Here is a 14,264-nt window from a genome sequence, read left to right as displayed (position 1 = left end):
TTTACATTAATAATCTTAGTATAACTATTTTTTTTAAAATAAGTGTACACGAAACTGTTGTTTACTAATCAGCGCCATCTGGCTCGCTAGGTCTTTGCAAACAGTACACAGTAAAAGATTACTTGTGGCTCTGCCCACCTCATTAGAGATTACAGCCGTGAGTATATGTATATATGTAATATGGTCCGGTAAATCTGGTTTCAGTAATTGAATCTTTATTTAGATACTAAATTATAAAATGTAATTATTTTGTTTGGCCTAATATCATTAAGAGTCATTTTAATTATTATCATAAAGTAGAACTACTTAAATGTAATTTATTGTCATAAAGTAGAACTTGCTGGTATTGAGGGTTATAAGGGATTACTGAAAATGTCGTTTGTAAGGTCACATGCATAGTTTACGAGATTTTTTACACAAATATTTTTAACTTTTACGTTTTTGTGAATAAAATGTTATAGGAGTTACACAATATAGTTATAGGAGGCGATTTTAACATTAATGTAATACAACACCTGTCTAAATCAAAAATAAAGCGTAATAAAAAAGTGGATGCAAAATTATATCTGGACCTAATGTTAGAGCATAACTTTATTCAACATATTACTAAAGCTACCCGGATAACAGATAAATCAGCAACATGCATAGACTTGATATTTACAAACTTTAGAAAAGGAATACAGGCAACATACGTACAAGAGCTAGGCTTTTCTGACCATAGTGCAGTCGTTATTGAAATAAAACGACCTCACAATAGTAGCAAAACCGTTACATGGCGAACAAAAAAAGATTTTTTAATGATGAAAATATACGTACTTTCAAATCACAGTTGATCGACATAAATTGGCAAAATATTATAACAATAAATAATACAATGGACCAAAACTACATTGCATTTAATAGAATTCTCCTACATGCCTTAAATAATTGCTTCCCTTTCAGAAAAATCACACTAACCAAGTGTAATAAACGTTGGTTGACACGTGGTATAAAAGTATCATGCTTAAATAAAAGGCTTTTAAAAATATTTGTTAATAAAAGCAATAATAAGACTAAGAACATCGACAAACAAAACTAGAACTATGTGGACAATTATAAACGAACGTACGAATAAAAAAATAACATGAGAAAAACACAATATACAATTAAAAATAGAGAACAATATAATCACGGATCCAAAATTAGTGGCAGATAAATTTAATAACTATTTCATTACACAAGGCGATATAAGATTGAGAAAACACGACAACCAATTTAGGATACCAACGGGTAGGCCTGTAGTTCATCCTACAGAAAATTCTATGTATCTTAGTCCAGTTGATACCACGGAAATGCTAAAAATTATAAAAAACCTTAAGAACAAGAATAGCTACGGAATAGACGAAATACCTCCTATATTAATTAAAAAATGTGCAGAAGAGTTAGTGTTACCTCTATGTATGCTAGTAAACCAGTCATTTGAAGTATGATGTTTTCCACATTTACTAAAACAAAGCATAGTCAAACCCATTCATAAAAAAAAAATTGTAAGGATGATCCGAATAACTATCGGCCAAAAAATATTTGGCGATAGTTGCAAAAATATTTGAAAAGTCCATGTGTGATCGAATTTCTTCTTTCTCCGAAAAATTCAATATCTTAGATGAGTGCCAAAATGGCTTTAGGAAGAGGCGCAGCACAACTCTGGCTGTATTCAAATATATACAACAAGTTTTAGACATTTTAAATAATAAAAAATACGCAGTTGGCGTGCTATTAGACTTGTCAAAAGCATATGACAGAGTACAGCATAAAATACTATTAAATAAATTGCATGAAGTAGGTATACGCGGGATCGCTCATAAATGGATGGAATCTTATTTGCAAAATAGGGAGCAGTATGTAGAGGTGGAATATTTTAACACGGACACAGGAGAAATAGAAAAAATACGGTCAGATGTCCAGCCTTTGCGAGCGTCTATTCCACAGGGAAGTGTTCTTGGATGCTTGCTATTTCTCCTGTACATCAACGACCTCCCGAAAATAATGCAGGAACCGTGCATACTGTTTGCAGATGATATTTCCCTACTAACGTCGTGCTCAAATGGAAATACTATAACTAATCATCTTAAAGAAATACTGGACAAAACTACAAATTGGTTAAGCGACCATAACCTAGAAATTAACTACTCAAAAACAAAATTAATGATATTTAGACCACACCAAAAAAGTAACCTAGACATAGATCTCACCTATAATAACATAAAAATCGAATGTGTTGATGATTTCTGTCTACTTGGGCTAAACATTGACTCTCATGTGAATTGGAAAATTCATATTCAAGAGACTATATCCAAATTGTCAAAATTTATGTATGCACGAAAAGAAATTAAAAAAAACAACTGATAGAGAAACCGCACTTGTAACATATTATGCTTATGCACATGCATGGTTGAGCTACGGTGTCATTCTCTGGGGCTACAGTACAAATGCAACAAAATTATTTATTAAGCAGAAAAAAAATATACGAATCATAGGTAACATTAAGCAAACTGAATCTTGCAAAACGCATTTTCATCAACTTTGCGTATTAACACTGCCTTCTATCTACATATTGGAACTATGTAAATTTGTTAAAAAATACCCTCACTTTTATAAAAAACGAAGTGACTTTCCTACACCGTATTCGCTTCGACAACAAGGCAAATTAATGTTGCTAAATTCTAGGCTAAAATTACACGCCACGAGCTCATTAGCAATGTCCATTAAAATATATAATAAGCTCCCAAAGTACTTAAGAGATGAAACTAAAACTAATTTATTTATAAAAAATCTAAAAATAATGCTAATTAAAAAGAGCTATTATACTGTAGACGAATTTTTAAATGATAAGTTTTAATTTTAATACACACTTCCTCTCTTCCCTTCAACGTTGCTGTGCTCTACAGGGTCCATGTTTTAGTTCCTGTGCCTATGTAACACCCCATTGTACTACATGGAATGCAATAAATATTTGAATTTGAATTTGAATTTGATCAAAGACAGCTTGCAGCCACTGTTGATACGAAATCCTAAGATACCATACATACCAAACCACCATATTATGTGGCCTATAAGAAAAAAAATGTAAAAACAACACATAAATTATCTTGTACCCTTTACAACAAAACTTCACTATTATTTCCTTTAGTATTTTTTTTTTAATGTAGGTATGTACGTAGCATTGGATTAATTAGGTCATTCATTGAAGTTGAATATATCAAGAGTAATACATTCATTTTTGTTTATTTTCTGTAATCCGTTGTAACGAAGCATTTCGGACCAACGAGCCTTGTAGCGACATCTTGTGGTTTCTGACGATATAACGTTGTTTTTATATATCGCCCGAAGGACAACACAGATGGCGCTGCAGGGTTATCGATGGGCCCGAATATTTTTTAATTATTTAATTTTCTTCAAAATTAGGCATTCTAAAAACTATCTGCAACATTTATTTAAAGATTTATTTTGCTTAAGTTTTGGATCAAACAAGTCGATCGTTTGTTGTCAGTGAATCGATAACGAATCTATGGTTTGGTAGATTTTTATTTTGGTTGACAACGTTGTTGGTTCGTGTGTCAGACAGGTTTTTGGAAAGTGGGGACGTCGCGAGAGCGCCGCGCCGGAGACTCCACTGCCGTAACTGTAATGTGGGCAAATGAAAAGCCACGATTTATCGGCGACATCAAGAGCCGATGTCTCAATTTAAATAAACAACTTAACCGAGATGGTGAGTCCTCGCAATTCTTCGTGCATATTTTTGCACCAACTTTGTGATAACCTCAAGGTCCTTGTTTTCAGCAACATCACTGAAATCCCATCGCCGAAGGTCCAGTGGGTGGGTTTAGGTTTCATCCGAGCGATGCCCAACTATCCCGGATGAACCTGTAAGTTATTTTCTTTGTTTTACACTCGTTAGTTGCCTTGCCACGCTGTCAGCTGAACCACATGCTAATCATTGCCATTCCTTGTTGCAGATGGGGTTTTAAAGTTTTTAACGTTTTTAATGTTTTAACCTTTTAATTTTTAAACGTTTTAATGTTCTTAACGTTTTTGCAAGTTTTTAAAGTCTAAAGTTTTGCTAGTTTAATGTAAGAAGAAGTTTATGATTGGATCAGATGATTTCAACAATGTTTTGTGAATGAAGATTCCTACTGTTTTCTTCTGCGTTTGCAAGTTATTTCAAGCTTCATTACGGCGGAGCTTGCCTTGGTAGATTTGTACGTCAAAGCTTTTCTTTGTGCGGCGCGCATGTGGATGTGCCGCGCCTCTCCTTTTTCCAACACTCCGGATAAGGCCCGGTGAAGGACTAAGAGGTTGACCGGTGGACGTGCAGCCCGCCAGCTGCGTACACAGCTGGCCCGCTGCGCCGCCATCGTCCAGCACGCCCTGGCCTGAGCTGGCCTCAACGCATCACCTGTACGGTATACCGGGACGCCTCAGGTAGGCCTGATAGTCGGAGGTCCTCGAGTAAGTGAGGTGCCTACAGGTGTACGGACAGTGATTTTAAACCTAGTGCTATCTTATGGTCATGTCACAGAGTGATACTTTACCTAACGGCCCACTTGTTCTTTATTGAATTATCTTTCATTGGAATTATTTTGAAAAGATTTACGTTTCAGTGGCACCCTTCTTGGTGAAATTGTCGCTCTGTACAACTATTTAGAATAAGTGGTGTTGGCATAAACTTAAAGATAAAATATAAAGTGAAAACAGTGTATTTTTTGTTATTATTAAAAGTGATGGGATTTAGTGTGAATTGTTTGTGTTTATGTTGCATCTTAAGTTAAGTTGTGTCTGTCTTAGAATAAGTAAGGTTCTAGGCCTCCTATAGAGGCCCTTCCCCCTTCCCCTTCCCCCTTGGATTCCGACGTGATCGGTCGCCTGCTTGAACTCTCGTCAATTTTATTCAAAATTTAAATTACACTTTAACTTTTTAAATTCTCCAAGAAAAATAGGAGTGCATAAAACTGAAGGAGGTACTCCGCTGTTGTAGATTATCACCTACCACTGTTACGCCGCACTCACACGGCTTCACTACACTGCATTACCGTGAGTCATCTATTACTATCTAAATAACTGCGAAACAATAAGTGGAGCAACGCACACAGACAAGTGAAGGAAACGATATTGGAACTAGAAGTGCATAGAAAGGAAACCAATAAATATATTCTCACACTAGAAAGCAGAATTGAAACGTAAGAACGGAAGTCTCGAATTACATCCCTAGAAATTCGTAATGTCCCAAAGTCTGATAAGTCAGAGTCAAAACAAAACTTGCGTGACACCGTTAAAGATATATCCTCCAAACTTGGAATCGAGATTGAGGAAATCGATATAAAAGATACGTACAGACTAAGCACCAACACAGGAAGACAATCCGATAATAGTGGAGTTCTCGTCGATAAAAACTAAAGACGACATCCTACGTAGTTTAAAATCGTATAATAAGCAGAACAAGGATAATAAATTTAACTCAAGCCTGATTGGACGAAAGGGTCCTCCGAAACCTATCTATATTGCGGAACATCTCACCTTTAGGGCAAAAAAGCTATTCTGGAGCATTCCATGGTCACGTAACCGACATTCAATTTCGTACTCCTTTTTTAAAGTTTACCAGTCTGTAAAACTTTAACAGTAACCTATAGAGAGTAATGAATGATATTTCCTTATAGCTAAATGGTTGGTTCATAAAGGTATACCACATACTTTTATTATATATCACTATGTGCTGAGTTACCAGTACAATAAAAAGCGTCACGTAAGCGACATCAAATCTACCGCGTTTTGAAAGCTGACTGTAAGTTTGAAAATTTTAGCGAAATTATCTATACTTATAATAAATCTGTAGAGAGGTCAATTCTGTACATTAAATATTTTTTCAAAATAACTATCAGAGGGTGATAAGTGATCGATACTGATGCCAAAAATGCAATCAGTAAAATTTTTGTCTGTCTGTCTGTCTGTCTGTCTGTCTGTCTGTCTGTATGTTCCTTATAGAAACAAAAACTACTGGACGGATTTTAATGAAACTTGGTACAATTATTCTTCACACTCCTGGACAGGTCATAGTATACTTTTCATCACGCTACAATCAATAGGAGCAGAGTAGTGAAGGGAAATCCTTTTGTATGAAAAACCTAAACCACTCAAGTTAGACGTTTGAAATTTGGCATGCAGGTACCTTAGATACCGTAGAGGTGCACTAAGAAAGGAATTCCCGAAATTCCTACGGGAACGGGAATTAGCGGGAAAATCCTTTTGTATGAAAAATCTAAACCACTCAAGTTAGACTTTTGAAATTTGGCATGCAGGTACCTTAGATAACGTAGAGGAGCACTAAGAAAGGAATTCCCGAAATTCCCACGGGAACGGGAATTAGCGGAAAAATATTTTTGTATGAAAAATCTAAACCATTCAAGTTAGATGTTTGAAATTTGTCATGCAGTTACCTTAGATACCGTAGAGGTGTACTAAGAAAGGAATTCCCGAAATTCCCACGGGAACGGGAATTAGCGGGAAAATCCTTTTGTATGAAAAATCTAAACCACTCAAGTTAGACGTTTGAAATTTGGCATGCAGGTACCATAGGTACCGTAGAGGTGCACTAAGAAAGGAATTCCCAAAATTCTCACAGGAACGGGAATTAGCGGGAAATACCTTTTGTATGAAAAATCTAAACCACTCAAGTTAGACATTTGAAATTTAGCATGCAGATACCTTAGGTACCGTGGAGGTGCACTAAGAAAGGAATTCCCGAAATTCTCACGAGAACGGGAATTAGCGGGAAAATCCTTTTGTATGAAAAATCTAAACCACTCAAGTTAGACGTTTGAAATTTGTCATGCAGGTACCTTAGGTACCTTGGAGGTGCACTAAGAAAGGAATTCCCGAAATTCCCACGGGAACGGGAATTGACGGGAAAATCCTTTTGTATGAAAAATCTAAACCATTCAAGTAAGATGTTTAAAATTTGGCACGCAGGTACCTTAGACACCGTAGAGGTGTACTAAGAAAGGAATTCCCGAAATTCCCACGGGAACGGGAATTAGCGGGAAAATCCTTTTGTATGAAAAATCTAAACCACTCAAGTTAGACGTTTGAAATTTGGCATGCAGGTACTTTAGTAAACTTAAAGCTTAGTTGCAACAGGATATTACAAAATTCCCACGGGAACGGTAGTTAGCGGGAAAAAACATTTGTATGAAAAAATCAAATCTAAATAAAAGGAGAAACTGACTGACTCAGTGACTGACATATCAACGCATAGCCTGAACGGCTAAATGTAGGCATTTGAAATTTGGAAGGGACATAGCTTAGGTACCGTAGAGGTGCACTAAGAAAGGAATTCCCGGAATTCCCACGGGAACGGAAATTAGCGGGAAAATCCTTTTGTATGAAAAATCTAAACCGCTTAAGTTAGACGCTTGAAATTTGGCATGCAGGTACTTTAGTTAACTTAAACCTTAGTTGCAACAGGATATTGCAAAATTCCCACGGAAACGGGAGTTAGCGGGAAAAAAACATTTGTATGAAAAAATCGAAACCGCGTAAGATAGATGTTTTCAATTCAATTCAATTAAATTATTTATTGCATTCCATGTAGTACAATGGGGTGTTACATAGGCATAGGAACTAAAACATGGACCCTGTAGGGCACAGCAACGTTGAAGGGAAGAGAGGAAGTGTGTATTAAAATTAAAACTCAATGAACAATCAATTAAAAAAAAATCAATTCAATCAATTGATTCAATCTAGCATGCATGCATACCTTAGTAAATATAAAGTTTATTTTTGGCTGTATTTTGAAAAATGAGAGTTATTGGGAAAAAAATTGTATGAAAAAATCTAAACTGCATAAGTTAGATGCTTGAAATTTGATATGCACTCCCACACACACAAAGATCTCTCTCTTATATAACACGCCACGCGGACGAAGTCGCGGGCAAAAGCTAGTTAATAATATGGAAAGGGTTTAATAACATAATACAAGAATAAGGTACACATTTTTATTTTCAACAAAAAATATACTTCTTACGATTATCATCTCCAAAAAAATCTAACTGCTAAAAAAAATGCTGCGTCAGGTAATCGACAAGTTTGTCACGTAAGCGACACGTACGAATTTAAAATGTAAATCTCGTAATTTTTGGCAGGGAAACTGTTTCTTGTGTGTCCAGTGCATGTTTTTGGCCTTTAATAACTTCTCCATCACATTTCAAAACATGGAACTGCGATATCCCTGCAATGGGGTCTACCTTTTCCCATGGACGTTTTTCTGCTATTTCTAATTCAATCTCTGCTTGTGAAATGTATATAATTTTTGTGTTTGGGACTAAATTTGAAGCCAGAGTCGCAAATTCTTCAGCTGTTTGTAATGTAACAGTATTGTTCGCCGTTGTGACATTGTATTTTGTCGCACCAAACGTTTCACATTGCCACCTACCCCATCGATCACTCCTTTCCATGTGAAGTCGCAGAAAATTTCCAGGAAAACTGTTTGCCGTGCTTTTTTAGGTAGCAGAGGAAGCATGCCATAAAATTTTACACATAAATTTATTTTAAATATTTTACAAAATCTTGAAAAACCAATTTTACATTCGGGGTAAATTGAAGAATTGTTTGAAGTTGATGCTTTCGAAAGATCAGACCTGTTCAAGTCTATTTGTTGGAGTTTTCTTCTTACTCTTTCCTGTCTCTTTTCATTTCGCTTTCGTTCCCGAAATTCTTCCAATTCCATTTTCATCATATGTTCCCCTTTTTTCTTTTGAAGCTCCTTAATCCTCTCATTTTCCTTCTTTTTATAATCAAGATCTTCTTTTTTTTCTCGCGAAATTTGCGCATTCTTGAAGCACTTTTGTTTGGCGAATCCATTTCAAGAATATATCAACACTTTTCTAAGCTGCTTTCCTACGCGTCACGTAACCGACAACACACAAAAACCCTGATAGTTTTAAACAGGAACGATTTTTTTCAAGTAAACCAATTTCACACTGAGGATGACTAATAACTGTGTTTATAAATTAACATTTACAACACAACAACCCTCAAGTTTAATTTTTTACGATACTTTATGTGTTTTGCGTCACGTAACCGACACCATCGATACGCGATGTCTATTTTGCAAATACTTTTACGAAATAACTCCCAGGATATAAAATTTGTAAGTAAATGATTAAACGATAGTATAAACTATGTTTTTAGAATGTATGATGATCCGTATATTTCTCCAAAAAGTTTATAATTAACATAGAACTATGAGTAATTTTCATACTTTACGCAACTGCTATATTGTCCTCGGAATCGACCTTATTTTTATAACGATTTTAAAAGTTATTGTTAATTATGTTTGGATACACAATGGTTATACCATAAGCTTCTAAATTAACATTTACAAAATATTCATTAGAGCCAAAAGTATAGTTCAACATTGTTACCGATTTCCATGGAATGCTCCTTCTATTTAGCTAGAGACTATGCAAAAACCAACAATTATCTATTTTGCTGGACGTCAAACGGCGCAGTCTTCCTACGAGAGAAAGAAGGAACCTCGGTTCATAAAATTAATAGTGAAACTGATCTCCTATCTGTAAAAGACAAATGACTAGTTTCAGTATGTTTCTGTTTCTCATTGTTGTTTTTCATTTTCTATTTTGTTCGTTATCTCAATTGTATTAAATTTAATATAGGTATAACAGTATCACTTCCTCACAATACACGTTCCCCACACTATAACAAATCACACATAAAAGCACAACACTACCATGAAAAAAACACAATTTACAATTACATCACACAAGAACCATTAATTCCGACCATCTCCTGCCTCACAATTACTGCTGATATTTTTTACATACCCTCATCCTTCACACTCATAGCAAAGCCTAATTCTTCCAAACTTAACACACACACACACACACGCACACACACATACACACACACACACACACATACACACACATATCTATAATCTTCGACATCATTCTAAAAATAAGAATCAAAAGTGATTGGCATAAATAATCTTTTGAGCGACATTGACAGGACTGCATTATTTGAATCACATTTCTGTACACCTGAAGATTGTGTCACTCTAATACAAAACAATAAAAAGACTTTTAACCTCATTACACAAAATATTCGCAGTATAGGTGCCAATATTCTTAGTTTCCTCACACTTCTACAAAGAACGGAAATAACTTATGATGTGATTATACTCACAGAATGCTGGTTATCTACAAATCCAAATGTACCAACTTTAAATGGATATCATCACTACAGTTCAGCAAACACGTATAATCAAAACGATGGCATTGTAATTTACATAAGTACTACTCTGCGGAACGTTACAGTTTATGAACCATCGGTTTCCGATTTTAACTGTATTGTTGCTAAAATTGGTTCGGAACTGACAATAATCGGCATCTACAGACCGCCTGTTTTCGTGTCTCTCGAGAATTTCAAGGTTTCATTTGATAACTTACTCACAGGTCTATCGGCCTCTAAAAATGTCATCATAGCAGGAGATATTAATATAGATATACTTTCAGGCAATACTGAGACAAACTCTCTGGATTATCGGGATTTGATAGCTCACCATGGTTTCTACCCAGGCCATTTCTTGGTAACTCGTCCCGCCAGTAGTACTTGTATAGATCACACTATCTTAAAAACAAATTTTCTGGCCAAAACCCTTATTCTTGACACTACCATCACAGATCATTATGCTGTAGTTCTGTCTCTAACAATGAACTATCCTGTACCTTGTCACTCAGCTCTAAAAACTGATAAGGAAAGCTTAGACTCAGCTATTAAACAAATAAACTTTGAAATGGTCTATGCAACCACCGACGTTAACGTAGCTACAAATTATTTAATAGAACCCCTGTGTAAAGCCGTAAAATCATGCACAAAGAGTTATACGGCATCCCGTAGACAGAGAGCTCTGAAGCCCTGGATCACGTCAGGACTATTAAAATGTATGCGGCATAGAGATGGTCTACACAGAAAACTGAAAAAGTCCCCAAATAATGAAATCTTGAAACTTTCGTATAAAAGATATCGTATTTTTTGTAATTCACGATTAAAAATGGCAAAAAGAGACTACGAGAAAGCTCAATTCAGAGCGGCTGGCGCGGATGGTAGGCGTCTTTGGGAGGTGATTGGCAAAGTCACAAATCGAACAAAGAATAACAAAACCGCTGAAGCCCTTTTGGATACAGGGGACTCCATTCAAAACTCCATAGACAGTTTAAATTCTTTTTTTTGTAGGTGTTGGTGTCTTACTAGCTAATAAAATCCCTCAGGACTCTCAGCCTTCACCGACAGCGGGCGATAACTCCTGCCGGGACTCTTTTGTTTTTTTGGGTACGGACGAGGCTGAGGTAGACCAAATAATACAATCACTAAAGGCCGATTGTGCTACTGCTCAAGACAACATCTCGGGATCTCTAATACGGCGGTATAAACATTTGATTATACCGCCACTGACCTACATTTGTAACCTTAGTATATCTGTGGGAGAATACTATTTTATTATTTTAAATCATTATTATTTAACATTTTACATTTAAAAAATATATCGAACGGAACGTTGAAACGTTCGACGTGGTGGGTGTTCCCCCACCACTCCCATTCGTGCCACTCCGTCCGTGCACTTGCTGCGACCAGTCAGTCTACGTTTGGTCGCCGGCGAAGCAGGTTGTGTTCACTTCATTGTGTTGTCAGGTATGATGTACAACTTACTATATTTTTAAGACGTAATAGTTACTTTATAAATTCTACATTATTATTACGTATAACTGAATTTTTTCGATTTAATGATTTATAAATGTCTAAGCTTTTGCTTTATTGTCATAATTCTATTTAAAAATTATTCGTATGAGTGACTTTGAAAAATATATAGATATTCAAGATATTTTTTGGTTTTCCTTTTCCTTTATCTCACATCAGAAGTGGGATATTGATAGAAATACATTATTTACCACGTTTATTTATTTATTTATTTATTTATTTAATATTACACTACAGTAGGTTATTATTGGGCATTCTAAATCACTTTTCGCTCCATTGATCTCACGGCGCCGCCGCGCGCCGTTCGATCAACAGAGCTCCAAGCGATTTAAAATTCCCAATAATTATTTTGATACATACCTATATCACTTCATACAGAAAACCAATATATTTATAATTCCAGTCAATGATTCGATCACACATACCTTCCAGATCTACTTACTATACTTTGACATAACCTGAGCCGATTGCTCCAGCCTTGCTAGAGCGTTGAGGTAAATAGATATGTCGAGGCTATTCCGACTGTTCCGTATCTAGACTGATGGCGATCACTTACAATTTTTAACGGGCAATCTGATTCGACAGTCTAGCAATTGAAAATCTACACACCTGTGTTTATTTTGAATTTTTTATTTTGATGTTTCGTTCTAGAATCATTTTTAACCTTTATACGTAGGTCAGCAGCCCTCGAAGAATTCATTTTACTACAGACTTTATTACATGACAGACGGCTCCGGAGTACACATGTGTGATGAAATTTATTAAACAGAAACATTCGTTGAACCTAAATAATGTTTGTCCTCTTACGAATGGGACTAAAGTTCACCGTCACGGTAAACTATTACCAAATTCAATTCGATGCATAGTTTGCGGTCCGTCAAATTGTGGAAAAACAAATTTAGTGATAGGTCTTTTATTACATGAAGACGGTGTGCGTTTTGATAACTTATATATTTATTCAAAATCTCTTTATCAACCAAAATATACCTTCTTAAAAAAGGTATTACAATTGGTACCAAATGTAACACTTGAAAACTATGCTGAAAGTGAAGAAATTTTGAGTCCTCACCATGCTAAGCCCAATTCCATAATCATTTTTGATGACGTAGCCTGCGAAAATCAAAACAACATTCGAGATTACTTTTCTATGGGTAGACATAAAAATATAGATTGCTTTTACTTAAATCAAACATATACTAAAATCCCAAAGCAACTAATTAGAGACAATACGAATCTGATTGTGCTGTTTAAACAAGATGACATAAATTTAAGACATGTTTATGATGAACACGTCGGATGTGATATGTCCTGGTTACAATTTCGTGAAATGTGTTCTAACGTATGGAAAAAGCAATACAGTTATGTTGTGATTAATAAAGACTGTGAAAAGAATGATGGGTGTTATAGGATGAAATTTGATACATTTATTGTCCTCGATTGAATTAGTATATTAAATACATCATTGGATTTTGGCTTTCATTTGCATACTAAACAGCACCGAAGTCAATCCCAAATGGAAAAAGACCTTAAACAACGAATCATAAAATCTGCATCTGCAGTGAAGAAAAAAGTGAAAATGATGAGGAATATTAAAAATAATAATGAACAAATTTTAGAAACTATTTTCGAACCAATATCCAAACCATTGAAGGAAATTGCAGCTAAGCCTGCGAAAGACCATATAAACGATTTTGAAAATAGTTTTAAAACTGAAAAAGAAGAATCAGTCGATAGCGATAGTAGTTACGATTGTTCGAGCGAAGATGATTTAAATGAAGCTACTCCTAAGCCCCCACTCCTAAGTACTCCAGTCAACGACTCATACGGCAGTAATAATTTTAGTAATGAATCATTCAAAACATTGGAGTCGGATTCAAGTCCACTTAAAAATGTATCATCGTGGTCTTTATCATCTGATGTTATACGAGATGTTCCTTTTGGATTAAGATATGATCGTGGAAAGCTTATGATGGGTATTACACGAGTGTCAGATGAAGAAGATGGTCTACATATTGGTAATCTTAATTTCGAAAAAACTCCAGGTTTTATGGAATTATTAACAAAAAAGACACCTAATCTGTCATTAGTTACAGAACAGGATAAACAAGCGTATAAGGTTGCGTTGCTTGAAACCAACGCACATCGTAGAGACTATGATCAAAAGAAACCAATAAAGAGCAATAAGGGTTTAAAGTATTTACGTATTATAAAACCGCTGTTCAGACATTCAAAAGAAAGAGATTTTTCAAGTACCGAAAATCTTACACAAGGAAGAGGTCTTCCCCTGTTAAAGAAAGTAAATCAAAATACAGATTTCGTTTATTGGGATGATCCTAACGAATTGGTAGAAAGGTTAAAATTGCTTGTTGCATCCCGTGACGCTGGCAACACTGGGTTGGATAATGAAATTATTTCAATTATAGAAGAATTGCGTGAAGCTAATATTATTAAATAAA

This window comes from Pectinophora gossypiella, unplaced genomic scaffold (assembly GCF_024362695.1).
Source record: "Pectinophora gossypiella unplaced genomic scaffold, ilPecGoss1.1 Pgos_30, whole genome shotgun sequence".
Taxonomy (NCBI): domain Eukaryota; kingdom Metazoa; phylum Arthropoda; class Insecta; order Lepidoptera; family Gelechiidae; genus Pectinophora; species Pectinophora gossypiella.
Note: the sequence above shows the minus strand (reverse complement) of the source record.